Source organism: Lepus europaeus, chromosome 6 (assembly GCF_033115175.1).
Source record: "Lepus europaeus isolate LE1 chromosome 6, mLepTim1.pri, whole genome shotgun sequence".
Classification (NCBI taxonomy): Eukaryota; Metazoa; Chordata; class Mammalia; order Lagomorpha; family Leporidae; genus Lepus; species Lepus europaeus.
The window spans coordinates 41,509,742-41,528,193 of NC_084832.1; the positions used below are offsets into that span (position 1 = coordinate 41,509,742).

General features: G+C 32.1%; 1 protein-coding gene and 1 pseudogene across 1 annotated transcript in view; one reads left to right on the forward strand and one right to left on the reverse strand.

Moving 5' to 3' along the window:
* Positions 1-18,452, forward strand: part of DACH1 (dachshund family transcription factor 1) — a 435,821-nt gene that overhangs the window by 281,670 nt on the left and 135,699 nt on the right. The gene's annotated exons all lie outside the window — the stretch shown is intronic.
* LOC133762688 (U2 spliceosomal RNA) lies at positions 4,393-4,514 on the reverse strand (annotated as a pseudogene).

An 18,452-nucleotide genomic window follows, 5' to 3' on the forward strand; every position in this document is an offset into this window, starting at 1 on the left:
TGTGCATTTTACCTCCCAATGGAGTTTATGCATGGTCAAACTTTGTTTTTATTAGAAATTGTACAAACTAGGGAAGTTGTGTGAACAGAATCCATGGCCTTTTTTTCGAGGACACATTTTGAAACAGGATATTGAAAATAAAGTCTGTTGGCCAACTCGAGTCTTTTTACATGATGATGTCAGCTACTATGTGTTGTGATAAAGGTGCAATATTTTCATGACAAAGAAAAATTCATATCCACATTTTTAATAAATGATGGAGAAAAAAATGTACTTAGTAGATTCATATGTTCCCATCCAAAGCTTGATACCTTCTCGCAAACTGTAAATATTGAGATCAGAATGAATGTGGTGTTGCATCAAAATTAATTGCTGAAGTGATTACGTACGGTGTCACATGTATTCCACGTTCAGGCTTTTCACAGACAGCTTTGAAGAGCCCTACAGGACCAACCAAATGTAATTGATACAGAATCATTGCTACACAACAGCTGCAGTAACAAGGTGCTGCAGCTTTTACTTTAATCTACCTTTCTTTCTGAGAGTTTATTATGTTTTTGAATTTATTCTTTTGTAGATCTGGGAGCTATCTTTTTTTATGGAAATTAATCTTTTTAGAAGATTTGTACTCTCTTTTCCAAACACTAATACATTCATTCAAGTATCCTATTATTCAGATCCAGCTGGCTTTTATCTGGTGATATTTACTTCAAAAAGCCAAGTTAAATGGTATCATAGATTAATTCTCAGGGCACAGGAAAGCTTTTTTAGAGAAAAACATGATTTGGTAATTACTTGAAATATCATAATAAAATCACAGAAAATGTCAAAAATGTGTTGTATAATCTGTCATAATACGAAACTTCAAAAAGTTGTTTCACTGAAAATGTTGTATTCTTGGTGCATTGTAAGTTTTCATTACAGTCAAACATTGTGTAAGTCAAAAGTTTATCTTGCATTTTAATAATCTGTATCATGAATTTTAGGTTTCTGTTGTTTGTTCACACAAAGCAGTAGAACTTCAAAAGGGGCATTATCCACTGCCATCTCTTACATAAATCAAACTGGAAATAAGACACATTTTACAATTCAATTTAAGATCCCACTGAGACAATAATGTTGCAAGCTGTGCATTTTGCAAAGTAATATAGTAATGTCTAGTTTGCATTTTTGAAAAAACAAATTAATCACACTTTATTGAATACGTTGGAGCAAACCTAAAATTCATCTATTATTAAAAACTTGTGCAACAAACACAAACTATATTTTATACATAAAGGACAAACTCATTTATTCATTAGGATAAAACACTTGGAGTTTGCATTTCGTAACTATGAAAGAAATGGCATTTGCTGTTGGGCTTGTTTTGAATTTTTAAAGCAATCTATGCATAGTAAGCTGCTAGAAAATTTATTTTAGCATGTTAAATTGTACCAGGTTTTAACATTTCTAGATAAGAATAGAGTTTAACCTAGAAACTTTGGAATATGAAAACAAAAATCACAAAAATAAGTAGTGTACCATGAAGAGACTTCTCATACAGATGAAAAAACTTATGTTCATTATTTTACATGTTTGAAACTTAAAATAATATGCTCACTTTATGGTTTTGAAAAGAAAAATAAAAGCATCCTTGCACACAATGAGGGTTCATCATTCTCCATGATTTTATGATTGAAGAAAATATGTATTTACTGCATGTGTAGATTTTTGGTATACAATTTAGATAGGATGTTACATATAGTATTGGAAATAACATGTTCATAACTATTGCCTATGTGATACATATTATACAATGTAATTTTTGAGGAATCAATATTGAGGAATTCTAGTGAATATAAGAATCAAGAATAGTTAATAATAGTAATAAATATTGAGGAAAGTAGTCAATAAGTCTGAGATGTGTATTTTACTTCTGCATATTTTTTGATGTCAGGATAGTAAACACTATTTTGCTATCTAGTAATGTGCATAATATTCAGTGCAATAACAGTTACTTAAAATGCTATAGAACTGTAATATACTCTATGGAACAAATAGAAATATCAGCATTAAAATATATTCCCAAGTTTAATTTTACTATAAAAGATTAAAGCCAATTTAATTGTACTTCATAGACTTTATTATTAAATCTCGAATCTGGAAGGAATATTCCTTTTTCACCAGCTCTAATTGTGTCACTCAAGGAGAGTCTAACAAATGACCATCCACCATGAATCTGTGAAGTATCCTGTTGCCTTTCTAATGAGCATTCTACATTGCTGACTCACATTCGCTAGAGCTGTTCCCCTCTGCCTAGAAAGAGTAAACTATATGCATGTGGGAAGTCTTCCCAACAATATAGAGATATTTTCATTTTTTTTTTTACTGCATTTATACAAAGAACTAGTTACAAGCCACTGGATTCAGACCTTGAATGGAGTACACAATAACTGCATGTCCTCACAAAACATAATTGTTTTGTCATTTCTGGCTCTGGAAACCAATTTGTTCTTCAGTCATCTTCTGAGAAAAAGCTAATGATAGAGAACACAAGTTTTTTTTTTTCTGTTTTATCAATTTTACAGTGGCATGAAATATGAGAATCAGGATTCCTGCCCTGGTCCTATCACTGTCAATGTTGTGGATGACAGAACTCAAGATGATTATTCCCGATGATGAGTTCCTCTCCTCTTTCTGACTATCTCATACATCACTTTAATCATATCTCTCCCGTGCCTAAGATGATGACCAAACTCATCATCCTGACATCTGAGAACTTTCATAATCTGGCCCTAGCCTACCTAATTCTTTCTAACTTCTGATGCTTCCTTAATATGTGCTGTCTCCTCCAGTCTATTGAGCTACCTTGCTGTCATCAAGACCTGCCATTTATGTATGTGTTTGCCTCACTGCACAACCCAGGCAGTTCTGTGTACTGGGTGTGCTCTGTTGTGCGGTGGAAAGGGTTTGGGGTCAAAGTAAGTCAAATACGTTCTAAGACCAACTCTTTTTCTAGAGAGCCTTGTGACCTCAAATATTTAATCACTGTACACCTGTTTCTTCTGCACTTTATGGTACCATCCTCTCAGCAGTCTTCCCTTCCTACACCATTTAAAAAGAGCCCACCCCAACATAACAAGCTCACACATGTACACATACACACATGTACATGCAAGGATTCACTTTCTTCTTTCCATGATTGGTATCTCAATTAATACATCATGGCTCTTTGCTTATGTATTAGCTCATTATTTCCCTACCATCTACCAACTAGAACACAAACAACATATGTAGATTTTTATGTGCTTTATCTCCCGGTATTTTCCCAGGGCTTACAACTGACATGTGATATATGTTCAATCCATACTGAAATTAATGAATGATTCCAGTGTTTACTTTTTGCTTTAATAAATTATGATTTAAATACATACAGAAAAATGTATTATATGTTGTTAGTGAAATTTGAATGTAATTCCTTGATCCTTGGCCTGTATGCTACAGCATTCTTGGCATCTATTTTTGTATGTTATTATATACTGATATTTAAAACATTTTATTTCCTGCCCTTCTCTTCTTTTCTACTAGAAGTAACTATGTCATAATTTTAAGTCTGTTGGTTTCTTCCTGTACCTCTCCAAGATTTCCAATATGCATGTAAACTTAACTTTGGGATAAAGAGAACATGTAGTATTTTTCAAAAGCATATTATTTATCATCCAAAATTTCTAAAATATATTAATATTAACCTGAATAAACATATGTAGTAAAATGATTTTCAAATAATGTTTCTTACAGTTTAGTAGAGATTTGATGCAGTTCAAAAATCATTTTCTTCTATCTTTAAAGTCTTGCTACTTTTGTGAATTAATTTGATTAAATGTAGATAAATGTTGAAAATTATCTAACACAGTAACTTGCACATGAAACTATTAAAAAACAAGTCATCTTTGTGCTTTCATTTATTATTGTGTTATAATAGAATTATATTTCTTTGTGAACTGATCCAAAAATACCTATAATAAGGTGTAAAATGTACTCCACATGTTTCTTTGTGGAAAGCAATTCTTCATAGGAAGCCAATAGAATGAATTTTCAAAATTTATCACAAACAAAAACTGTTTCTGTACAGATTACTTTAGCTAAAGGAATTTATAAGTTTCAAGTTTTGTTTCAAAAAATCATGATTTGTCTGGTAGCTGAAGTATTAAATGGTAATTTTATATAAATTATTTTATTAAGAGTTACATTTGTACAAGTCTTTTGTCAGGTATATATAAATAAGAGCACCTATGTGGTGTTACAATGGTTCTAGGATTTTCTGATGAAAGTGAGAGAAAGGGTGTAGGAGAACCAGCAAAATGTCAGAAAAGCATGGTATTTTATATTGGAAGAAATACTGAAATTATTTAAGAGAGCTTGCATAGCCAGAAGGAAAAATAATAAATCATAGTTTTTCAATTTACAAATTATAATTTTTAAACTGATAAGAACAGATACTACACCTGATCTTAGCCAAAAGGCCAAGAAATGATACAAAGTGTAATTTTTATAATCAGATGTATATTTGCTATTCAATAATGAAGGACACTCTAAGAAATATTTTTAATTGATGGCACACTGAAAAATATTTAAAATACAATAGCCTTATGATTTTATTATTAAATAATGATAATTTAAATAGATGTTGTTTTTATAAGTTGAATATTTTCAGAAATCCTGGTTCTCTAGAAAAGATTTCATCATTCATCATTTAAATTTTTTTTTCATCATTTAAATTTTAACAAGACATGTTCCTGTGTAATATTGATGTTGGGCAAAAGCAAAAATAAATGCATGCCATAGATTGTCAAATACCTTGAGGGTTTTTTTTTTTTTTTAATAAATTTAAAACCCGTATTTAGCACTTGATCTGACTTCGAATCATTGGGTGCTGCTGAGGAGGTTGCACACGTCCTTATATTCTTCACTGTTCACATTATAACTATAATAATTACACTAGATAATTTTAAATTTCAATTTGCAGTGATCTATGGGTGTTGTAGTTGTTGGAAAATTAATCCTGATTTTAAAAGACAAATTGTAACCATTTTTCTTACTGTATTTCACATTGTCATTGCAATTTACAAAAGAATATTGTAACCAATTGCTCTTTTGCTCTTGGGACCTAAACTATTGCTTGTATTTAATTCCCAAGCTGGAATATAAAAGGTAAAAATAAAATTATCCATATTACTGCCAATCTTCCTAAGTGTTTTTTCTGTTGCAAGCAAACAAAATTTTATCGGTCATTTTGACCTTGAAAACCTCCTCTTTGCCTGCCCATGAAGAACTGATGAAAAGTGCTTGAGCAGAATGTCTTCACCACATTTAATAGAATCCATGGGAAGAATGATTTGGTTTCATATAAACAGTAGCTTTCAACACGTCTGCCATCTGCATGTAATCTACACTATAATATAGTATTATTCTAGAGATCCTTCAAATATGCAGAGTTCTCTATTATGTATGCAGTCCTTCCACTCAAAGCCATCTCTGTCCATAATATTCTTAAGGAGAACCTTACAATTACTGAATATCATAACTAACTTTCATACTACAAGTTGGACTAGTGGCACTTTTCAAGTTATGCTTAATTGTATCCCTTTTTTTTTGTTTTGTTTTGTTTTGACAGTCTACCTTAAATAGTAATTCAGATTGTTAAATCTTCAACCTCTATCACAGTGTTATACATTGATTCGTTTAGTATTGACTGAGAACAAGATATGTCAGCCATGGGTAGCTTCTTGTTGATATAAAAGAACAGTTTAGCTTACAAGAAGTAGAAATTTGCATATTATAAAAATACATTAACACAACCCTTTGTGTTAAGAATTTATTATAACCTATGTAACCTATATTAAATTGTATGACTCACGTACCAATATCAGTTTATTCCTGTTCAACTGCTCTAGATTTTTAAAAAATATATATCCAGCTTAGCTTATTTGGGAATCACTCTGTGACTTTTAGTAGAGTCATCTTAATTCATTCTATATCTTCTTAAAATGCCATGTCTTAGTCTACCAACTAGAAACCAATGACTCCCAAATCTGTCCAGCTGAGCATCTGCTTTTCTTCCAAATTTCTGTCCCATGTTTCTGTTTGTTATCCATCTCTCTGTGACTATCCCTGAAGCATCTCATATTCAACCAGTTAAAAATCTAACTGATTATTCTTCATTGGAATATCTGATTATCTTCATAAGGGTGATTAAAATTTGGGATGTGAATTCAGAGTTCTGGGGGTCAAAACCTGGAGCAAGTTAACACTAATAACACTGACGTGTATTTTATAACATTAATGGGGATTTATCTCAGGGTTTCTAAAAAGTCAATGAGATAGTATATATAAAAGCTTAACTCAGTCCTGAAATATTGAAAGCACATGAGACAAACCATATATCATGATCATCATCATTATTGCCTCATTAATGATACAACTGTACACATGCTGTAATTTAGATGCTCAAGTCATCTTTTAGTTTTACTCACTTCATCTCCATTTGTGTTCAACTGATTTACAAGTTCTGTCAAGTTTACACACTTCCAAAAGTCAAATGTATTTCCTATTCTTAATCTTCTCTTTAATTCTAGTTAAAGAATAACAGTTTTTTAAAAAAAGAAAGAAATCCTGTATTTTGCAACAAAATGGATGTAACTGGAAACCATTATACTCAGTGAAATTAGCCAGTCCCAAAAAGACAAATATCTTGTTTTCCCTGATCTGTGTCAACTAATATATACAAAAAAATTTGTAATGTATATGAGCAAAGTTGACATTTTGAGATTTGATTAGTGTTTATGGTCCTTGTCTCTGTTGTTGAGGAACAGTGTTTTTTTTTTTTTCTTCTTACTGTTTGTTGAATTCTTTACTTAGTGGAGGGTTAAGCCTTTGATTATAAAATCAACTGAAAGTATGTTATTGTAAAAATTAAAAGATAAGAAAGGAGGGAGAAGAGAGGGTTCGGAGCATGGATTGGAGTGAGGGTGGGATGGTAAGAATCACCATGCTAGTAAATCTGTATATATGGAATACATGAAATTTATTCACCTTAAATAAATAAAAACTATATTAAAAAGAATAACATTATATCAATACATACATATATGCTATACATATATGTATTCCTCTTTCATACTATTAAGATGTTGAATAACAAAGGCCTTACCTTATCAGTTTTGAATGCCACATTGATGTTTACACATGTGAATGTAATCTTTGGTCTGGGGTTGTAACTCTCAGCTCAAGAACTGACAGTCCTGTCAAATATTGGTGAGCAAGAGACCCAAGCCTAGACATGTGGAGCTGATATTAGGCCAAAAAATTTAGTTCCATTTGCTTAACAGCAATGGAAAAAAAATGAAGACCTCTAAGCAGGGGAGGTACAGTGTAAGGTTTGTATTTTAATGATGTTTGATTATCCCAACAGAGTTGAGATAAATCACATGGATGAAGCCAACAGGACATTGAAAGGTATTCAACATTGGTGATGCACAGTAAGAGAGGAAGAGATGATGATGATTCTTAGGCTTCTGATTAATAGAACTAGCTGGTGGTATCATTCTTACAGGATAACTAAGTTTAGAGAGGAGATAATTTAACACTCAGATCCATATGATGAGAGATGTCAAGACCATTATCATTAGCCTGTAATCCCACCTTGAGGGTTTTGTGCTTTTTTGGAAAATACTAGAGCAATTTTGGATCACATGGGATTATTTTTCAACTTCAACATATATAATTGAAAACTGAAAACATTGTTTAAATTAGTAGAAGTTTAAAGTGGTTTCATTTTGCCAAGGCCACACTTGTATATTGCCTAATATCATTGGTATCATACATGTTCACATTGATTATTAATAGTTGAAGGTATAACTTGAGTTTTTATTCAGTTTGATTATAATATAGGGAATATAGGGAAAGCATAATATACTTAGAGGAATTTCTAGTTCATTTATTTGCCTAATAGAAAAAATAATTTGGTAAGTTTAAATGGGAAAAGTTAGAAATTCATTAACAGTAGTAATGAGGAAGGCCAAAAGATTAAAGGCAAAATTAACATAGATGCATTATATAAAACTTTTTTTAACTTTTATTTAATGAATATAAATTTCCAATGTACAGCTTATGGATTACAGCGGCTTCCCCCTCCCATAACTTCCCTCCCACCTGCAACCCTCCCCTCTCCCGCTCCCTCTCCCCTTCCATTCACATCAAGATTCATTTTCAATTCTCTTTATATACAGAAGATCAATTTAGTATATATTAAGTAAAGATTTCAACAGTCTGCACCCACATAGGAACACAAAGTGAAACATACTGTTTGAGTACTAGTTATAGCATCAAATCAAAATGTTTAGCGCATTAAGGACAGAGATCCCACATGGGGAGCAAGTGCACAGTGACTCCTGTTGTTGACCCAACAAATTGACACTCTAGTTTATGGTGCCAGTAACCACCCTAGGCTCTCGTCATGAGTTGCCAAGGCTATGGAAGCCTTTTGAGTTCGCCAACTCTGATCATATTTAGACAAGGTCATAAAAGACAGGGTGAGGATAGTAACCAATGATCCTAATGCCGAGTGAATAATTCTATGCATATATTTAGATTGGAAAGCACCTGGCATTGTAATTTCTACACTATTGTCTGTAATAGGATTATAGTAAAGCTGTGGAATTAACAAATTTTCTCTCTTATTTCCACTGAATGAAACATTTTTTGCCTCCAGCTTATAATTGTTTATGGTCCATATAGCAAGACATCCAAATATTTAGTGAATATAAATTAACCTGGCTACTATTTCTTCTCCTATACCAAATGCTTTGCACTGATTTAGTCAATTCAAATCTGAATTTGTTTGTTTTGTTTTATTTTGGGCATCTACTTTATCTGGTTAACACTTAGAGCATAGTGCTAATGAGTACCAAGAGAACACAGCATCAAAAGCAAAGAGTTTCTTGATATAATTATTTCTTTCTTCTGCACATATTGTATTTGACCTTTTATTTTTATAGAAATGCCTTGACTTCTTTTAAGTAGCATCAAAACTTCATGGAATTTGGCATAAAGTAAATGGAAAATATATAAAGAATTGCATTCTGTTTGTAGTAATATATTCATAAATTTTCCATGAGTCAAAGAATCAAGATTGAAAAAAATCAAGATTGTATAAAATTGAAACCATTGACTACTTTAATTTTCATTTTGCTGTTCCTGTTTTTCATAATTCCACAGATTATCAGGATACAAAACTGTTTTACTTTGTTAAGTATCTTCTTGTGTATTCCATCTCCAATAATTTTAATATCAACTATGGTTTTATAATTTGTTTCCTGTTCTTCATAATTCAGCATTCATGTGTCCTGGTGAAGAATATTTATGCAAAATTAAGAAATAAGCAGTTCTAGTCTCAATACTTTGTGTGTCACTTTGTATAGCCTATTAATTTATTACTGTTTTCAACAATATTGTGAAGTTTGTGGGGCAATAGGAAAATCCTGTGAAGAAATTTAAGATAAGAACAGTTTTGATGAATCCAAGAATACTAATAGCACCTATACTATATTATCACCATTTAATATAAAATAATATATATTTAAATAACTCTGCATTAAATTAAAAAAAACCCACAGTGGAAAAGAAGTCTTCTTGTATGACATGAGTTTCAAATCTCTAGTTAACAAATAGTTAACACTTGTGTAACACAAGGTAACATTTAGTTCATGATGAATAGCAAAAGAAAAGATATATAATTATTTCTAGGAAACTAATATATTTTGCTGAATGATATTTATTGATAATGAGGTAGTTAGAATTCATAACAATACTATTCTTTCTCACTAAGAAAAACACAAATTGATATTGGAAATTCAAAGAAGCAGGATTGGTTACATGACAGCCAAGCAGTTATGTTTTTCCAGGAAATTCCAAATCAAACATAGCATGTGTACAAATATAATTCCTAGACTTTGAAAATAGCCTACTTTGTGGATATTATCTTTAAACATCAATTTCTAATCACTTGTTTAACCCACTGTATTTATTAGGGACAGAATTTAAATGTCCCAGAATTATGCCTCTAATTTGGACCCAAAAGCATATTTTATATATAATCTATCAAATTATTTGTAAAAATAAAATAAATTTTAATGAAAAATTAAAAAGATATATTCTTTTTAAGTTTAGACAAAACAATTTGATGATATGAAACCAAAATACCAGATTTCAGTATTTACATATCCTTAAAGTGGTTCAACAGTAACTCAGTTATCCAAAACTATTCTATTCAAAGACTATATTAAAGGACTAATGAAATGTCTGTATATACATAATACTAGCATTATTAATGGCTTTTCACATCTCATATTTTATTAGTGCAAAGATAATCTACTGAAAGATAGTAAGTTATTTATTCTCACCTTGCTGTAAAGTGACAGTTGAATACATGTAGCACCTGTGACTAGTATTTTGCTTTTACTTAGTAGTCTTGTTTCCATTGTTAAGATGGAGTTGACATCCTTCTAAGTGGTCTCCAATGGTATGGAGTAAGTGCCTGCTCTTGCAGTCATTTTCATTGTAAACGAATCTTGACAATGTCAGGTTCCTGTCACAATCTATCAGTGTCACTCACTAAGCAGTGGTGTGACTGTTACTCCCTTTGAGATTTGGCTCTTTTATCAGGGTCAGCCTGTGGGAAAATCAGAACAAGTTGCATGTCACCTAGGTATAAAGAATAAAATGCTTAAATATATTTTAACTATTTTAATAGGTGGTAATTTAGAAGACTTTTTTTGACAGATCTCTTTTAACTTTGTGTTTATTTTATATATGTTCTATCCAAAATTCCAAAAAAAGTAATATAGCTCTCTCTTTCTAAATCTATTCCTCATTGAATTCATTTATAAATTAAAGGAATTATTTAAATAATAAATAGAATTACTTGTGATATTAATATAGCTACTGCCATTCAAACATACAGCTATAGTTTTTTGCATTTAAATAAAGAAAAATATGCAATATCCTTCCCCAACACATTTTTATTTCCTTTCCTATCTTAAAATTGTGTTTATAAAATTGAAGTGACCAACTTTCTATTAATAGTGATTATCTTCACATTTATATGCTTTTTTAATTCATGGCAATCTCTTCTTTGATAACAATCATCTCAGACTCCAGACTCCTTCATTTATAACATTTATAACATACCTCCACTAAGAGAGGGGATTTGAAGAAATCATCCTAGTGAAGAAATGGTGACTAAAGGGTAGGGCAGCCGCATGCCTTTTTTGAGCTTGCTGCTTCACTGCCAGTGCACAGGGAGTGGATTTCCAAGAAAATTACTCAAGGTTTGCTGATGCCTCCTCCTCATTTCATAGCAGGATTCTGCCTTGGTGTGAACTACTAATCTTCTTTCTGTGCGTATTTTAGGGGGAGAGTAAAGAATTGTGGAGAGACAGCTGAGTGGAGACAGTTAAGTTGTTAGACAAAGAAGACCTACAGAAGAAAAAAGAGCTTCATATAAAAAGGCAATGGGAGCTTTGAAGGCCATGAGTCTGGAGTAGGTTTCCACTCTCAGGCATTAGTGAGGGAATAGGCTCCCTTGGAAGGCCCCACTTTGATCACATATTTTTGAGGACATGCTTAGCACTTAGGCATCTGCCAGGTGGAAGATATCAATGGCTTATTATTAGGCATGGTCACAGATGTTGCAGTTTAGGGAATATTTTCTTTTATTTTTTCTTTTATTAGGATTTTTCAGCCTAACATTTTATTTATTGTTTTTTGTTTTAAAAATTTTAATTTATCTAATGTGAAAATATTTCCTATATTTCATATACATAGATCTATGAGCATAATGATACCACAGCATCATCCCTCCTGCTAACATTTGCACCCCTCCTCCTCCCTTCTCTCTTTTTTTCTTTTAATCTCTACACTGATATGCTCTGCTTATTTTATTATCACAAGCTTAACCCTCTTCAAAGTAAAGAATTCAACAAGTATTAAGTAGAAAAACTACTGTTCCTCAAGAGTATACACAAGGACTATAAGCAGTAATCAAATCTCAAAGTGTCAATTTCACTTATGTACATTACATCAATTGATGACTGAATAAAGAAAATGTGATATATATATATATATATATATATATATATATATATATACACTATGGAATACTATTTAGCTATAAAAAAGAGAATGAAATTCTGGCATTTGCAACTGGAAACCATTATGTTTAGTGTAATAAGCCAGTGCCAAAAAGACAAATATCATGTTTGTTTTCTGAAATTTGTACAAGAAAGACAGGATTTCACTCTCCTCTTTACAGCTGAACAGTATTCCATAGTGTATATATACGACATTCTCTTATTCAGTAATCAGTTGATGTATGCTGGATTGATTCCATATCTTAGCTATTGTGAATTGAGCTGCAGCAAACATTGAAAATTGCCTGTTTATGTCTTTTGCCCGTTTTTTGACTGGATTGTTTTCTTGTTATGTTTCTTGAGCTCTTTATAAATTCTGGATATTAATCCTTTATCAGTTGCATAGTTTACAACTATTTTCTGCCATTCTAACGATTACCTCTTAGTATTGTTGAGTGTTTTCTTTGAGTGCAGAAGTTTCTAAGTTTGATGTAATCCCATTTGTCTAATTTTGCTTTTATTGCCTGTGCTTCTGGGGTCTTTTACAGGAGTCTTTGCCTATGCCAACATCTTGTAGTTTCTACCAATGTTTTCCTTAGTAATTTGATGGTATCGGATTGTAGATTTATATCCTTGATTCATTTTGAGTTTATTTTTGTGTAAGGTATAAGATAGTGATCTTGCTTCATACTTCTCCACAAGAAAATATAGTTTTCTCAGCACCTTGCCAAAGAGACTGTCCTTAGTCCAGAGATTGATTTTAGTTCCTTTAACAAAGATTAGGTGATTGTAGATGTGTGGATTAACTTATGGGATTTTTATTCTGTTCTATTTTTCCACATGTCTATTTTTGTTCCAGTACCAGGCTGTTTTGATTATAGCTGCCTTGTAGTATGTAATGAAGTCTGGTATTGTGATGCTGCTGGCTTGGATTTTGTTGTGTAAGACTGCTTTAGCTATTCAGAGTCTCTTGAATATCTATATAAACTTTAGCATTGTTTTTTCTAGAAATGAGAATGGCATTAGTGTGTTGATTGGGATCTATTGAATCTGTAATTTGCTTTGAGAGGTATGGGCATTTTGATGATATTAATTCTTCCAATCCCTGAACATAGAAGATATTTCAACTTTTTGTGTCTTCTATTTTTTCTTTAAAGTTTTATAATTTTTATTGTAGAGATCTTTCACATACTTAGTTAAATTTATTCCCAGGTATTTAAATTTTTATAGCTATTTTGAATGGTATTGATCTTACAAGTTCTTTCATTGTATATAAAAATGCTATTCATTTTTGTATTTTTTTTAAAAAGATTTATTTATCCATTTGAAAGTCAGAGTTACACAGAGATAGAGAGGCAGAGAGAGAGAGGTCTTCCATCTGAAGGTTAACTCCCCAACTGGCTAGAAGAATCAGAGCTGCACAAATACGAAGGCAGAAGCCAGGAGCCTCATCCGGGTCTTCCATGTGGGTGCAGAGGCTCAAGGACTAGGGCCATCCTCCAATGCTTTCCCAGGCCATAGCAGAGAGCTGGATTGAAAGTGGAGCAGCCAGGACTCAAACCGGCACCCATATGGGATGCCAGCACTGCAGGAGGAGGCCTTACCTGCTATGCCACAGCATTGGCTCCCATTTTTGTATGTTGATTTTATGTCTTACAACTTTACCAAACTCTCTTATGAATTCCAATAGTCTCTTAGTGGAGTGTTTTGGTTTTCTCATATATAAGATCAGGTCATCTGCAAACAGGGATAATTTACTTCCTCATTTCCAATTTGTATCTCTTTGATTTCTTTTTTTGGCCTAATGGCTGTGGCTAAACCTTCTAAAACAATATTGAATAGCAACGATGGAAGTGTCATATTTTTAAGCAGAAATGAGTTGAACAAGAAACATTTATTGTTCTACTCAGGGGAATGAGAAGAGAAAGATAAAATGAATGAGAAGTTGAGCAAGGCCCTTTATCTTCTAGTTAATGAGCTCTTGAATGGCCAATACTGATGAGAATGGGAAAGCCAGAGATGTGTGTTATCAAGAATGAATTTTTTGCATTCAATAACTGTTCACAGCTATTAAGGGACAGGAAAGGGAACCTGGAAAAATGTTTGAAGGCAACAATTAGGAAAAAAATAAAATGATTTTATATTTGTAGCCCACCACATCTGACTGTTCAACAGCCTGGTTACCCTACAGAAGGGTGGCTTTAAAATGTTGAGGGTATATTTTTTGTGTTTAAAGCTTGATTCATCATAAAATATGAATTGTAAAATATAAAAAAATTATAAATGAGGATGAGCAAAAAATACTCTGAGCCTATGAAGAGGTTGAGATAGTGTATTACACTGTTTGCTTTTCCAGAATCTAGACCTATGTTTTAATGTGGGCATGGAGAGGCACTAATGTGGAAATTACCCTTACCTAATCTGCTCTGTTTGACTTTCAGTTCTACTAAATTTTAAGATAACCTTGCTTGTCCCTGTGGAATGCACATCCTTTATTCATATACAATCATCTTTTATGTAAATTCCATCTATTTGTGTAATTATTGAAATATTTTTAATATCAATATAATTATCCAGAGTACTTAATTGTTTGAGATAATATAAGTATGCAAAGGCCCTTCAAAAATTCATGGAAAATGGAATTAAAAATAAGTTTAATTTGATAGGAAAAATGTTTTAAATCCCTTCACAGTTTTTTTTCCATAATATGCATTTTCCACAAACTATTTCAAGATCTCTTGTAAACACATAAGTTAACAGTTTGTTAATAAAATATTAATTTTCATTTTCCTTCTTATACTCATGTACTTGCTTACAGTGGCCTGTTGCAAGACTGTGTTTGTTCATGCATGTTTCACCAAAATCACACCATAGCATTAGTAGCTGGATTTTATGGTGCATGTGGCATGTGACTACCATTTGGTTTCATCAGACTTCGGCCTATGTGTTCCGATGTTGTTCACATTCAGATCTGCTTACACTTGTGTACTGTATTGCCTGAGACCTGTTCCAGGGCTTCTGCAATGTTGCATGTAGGCTGAATGTGAAAGATTCTTTCTCTCCTTACTACCATCCATTCAGCATCAAAATATGGTTATAAATTAATTAATCAAACAGCTTGATGCAGTTTGTCTTTCATGATCTTATGCTATTTTCTTTGGCTCTTCATCATTTTATACTTCTGACATACTTTATGAATCTTGCTGATGCATGCTCAATGTCATAATATAGAATACTTTCTTAGAGGAAACTTGGGCTATACATAATTCATCTGTTTATTCCACAATGAAGACAGAGAAATAGCATGGTTTCACAAGAATGGATTGAAATAAATCAGGTCTTTCATTTCTATCTCCTCTTACCATATATTAGAAATTTTCTTATATGTTGAATCTGCTGCAATCTCATTGTCTTTCTAGTAAACATTAAAAGTATATATGTTTCGAGTATACTTGTTTGTAGGCAAAGTACACATACACTAGCTTATATTGTGATATATATTAGCTTCAAGGTAAACCTTTGAAATTATAAATTTAATAATTATGGGCATGTCTTATTGTGTTGTGGCCTATTTTTGTTTCATTTTTGTTGATGCTAATAAAGGAGGAGGATGTTATAAATAATGCAAAAATCACTTACAGCTTACTTGTTTATACTATATGTATTTTTCATCAGACTTAGTTTCTTAGTTGTTTACTGTATTTTTTACCCAAATGAACTAACATCATGCGTATATAACAAATGATGATTGGTGGAGATGGGAAAAAGCATTCTATGTAGTGAGAAAATCCTATCTAGGTTTTGTCTTTTTTAAAAATAAGTCATTTGCCTTTCTTTTAAAAAGTTAACTAATTATTTGAAAAACAGAGTTACATCGAGAGAGAGAGAGAGAGAGAGAGAGAGAGAGAGAGAATCTTTGTTCCAATGGTTTACTCCCTAGATGGGCCCAATGGCCATGATGGATCAGACTGAAGCCAAGAGCCAGGAACTCCATCTGGGTATTCCATGAGGGTGGCAGGGATCCAAATAATGGTGTTATCTTCCACTGCTTTCCCAGGACATTAGCAGGGAGCTGGATCAGAAATGAAGCATCCAAGACTTGAAGTGGCAGTGGCTTTACCCCTTGCGCCGCAACACCAGCCCCTAGATTTAGTCTTGCCACAGAAAATTCACATGTGAATTGTGGATTGATATTTACCAATATGCAACAAACATATATCTTGTGATACAAGAAAGATAAGAATATAGGTTGTGTTTTGTCTATAATCTGTGTGCAGTGATTTAGTCAGAATTGAAGCTTAATATCTTACACATCAATGTGAAAAATAAAATTACAGATATCCCTACTTATATGAGAGTTAAATTTAAATATATATGGAGTTATTTTCCATTTATTGACTCCCAATAAGGATTCCAATAAAAGTGGTAATTAGTTCAAGTAAAGAGGAAAAACCAAAATAGATCATGAATATAAATGGAACCCAAACTGAATACAAGATAATGAAGGATTTTTCTCTATTCTATAGATTGATAAATTAAATATGAAATCTATGGAAATGTATTTCTAATCTTTCACTTTTAAAAGGTTTTATTTATGTATTTGAGACAGTGAGAAAGAGAGATCGATCGATCAAGCTTGTCTAATGGTGGTTCACTCCCTAGTTGCTAAATCCCAAATGTCTGTACCAGCCAGTGTTGGGCCTGGAGCCAGAAACACTGTCTGAATGGCCAGGGTGCAAGTACTTGTGTCATCTTGCCAGGAAGCTGGATTAGAAGCAGAGTATCTGGGACTTGAGCCAGTCCTTTTATATAGAATGCTAGTGTTGTAAGCAATGGCTGTCTTTGTTGAATATTTTATATGAAATATGACATATGAGAAAAGTACCTTTTTTATTTAAACCTCAAATGCAGTTCTCATACTAAAATATTTATTCCAAACTTTTATTTCTGTATTCCAATGACCAGTGATTATTCCTCTATTCTGTTTTAAATGAAAACATAAAAAGGAAACCAATGCTATGTCATAGAATTCGAATAATTAAAATTTCCTTGATTTTGTACTTTAAATATGTAATGGGCAGATGTTTGATGCAGCAACTTAATATGCTATTTGTGTCACCTGCATCCCATATTAGAATGTCTGGTTCCAGTCTTGGCCCCTCTGCTTCTGATTCCAGTTTCCTGCTAGTGTGCAGCAGGTGATAGTTCAAGTATTTGGGCCCCTACCAACCATTTGAGTGGTGAGTTCTGGGCTCCTAACTTCAGCCTGGCCCAGTTCTGCCTGTTGCAGATATTTAGGAAGTGGGTCAGTGAATGAAAGTTCTTCCTCTTTTTACCTTTCAAATAAAATGAAAAAATTTTAAAAATTCTTTAAATAATTATGTAATGAAAAAAATTACCCATTGACAAAAGCAATGTAAAGTGAAGATATTTAAAATATTTTTGATAGTATTCTCTGCACATCATACATTTAAAAATGATTTTATTTATAATTTTGCATGTTTATCTAGTATCTTAGTATAGGCATCCAAAAAAATCACATACAGACAAAAATGAGGCATATAAATTTGTGAATATGAATCTAAAGTTTTGTATCGCAGTATATGAGCAAGCTGGAGAAATTTCTTTTATGTGAGTCATTTCTGTATGAAGCTATAAACTTTTTTTTAAACCAAAAGCTGTCATGGTTTCTTGTAAAATAATAAAGATAATAAAGAGATCCATTTTAATGGATTCTTTTCATTGTTTAATAAAATTACTTTGTTTGATTGCTGAAGAATTTGAATTGAGTTTTCATTACCCACTTCTGAACAATTTACTCTGAGATCCAGACAGTATTGAGCTAATGAGTTTGAATTTATATTGAATCTTAACTGTCTTCATGAAGCAAATGGAAAAAAATCATGGCAGTCACTAAGCATTCTTCATTAAAACTGTGTCATAGAGATTTTACAATGAAGCTTTTAGTGGAGCTAAAACATTAAATTGGAGTTTTATCAACTTTACTGTTTCCATGTATATAATGTGAAAATATAGGATTTTTTAGCAATAAAGAACTCATAATCTGACAAGGATATTGTAGAACTTTCTTTTTTTTCAAAATTTTATTTAAGGTATACAAATTTTATGTATTCCCTATATATAGATTCAGGGACATAGTGATACATCCCACCCATGCTCCCACTCTTCTTCCTCCTTGCACATCTATTCCTACTCTTAATTTTTGCATCTAATTTTTGATTTATTTTCAGTTAACTTTATACTCATAAGATTAACCCTATACTA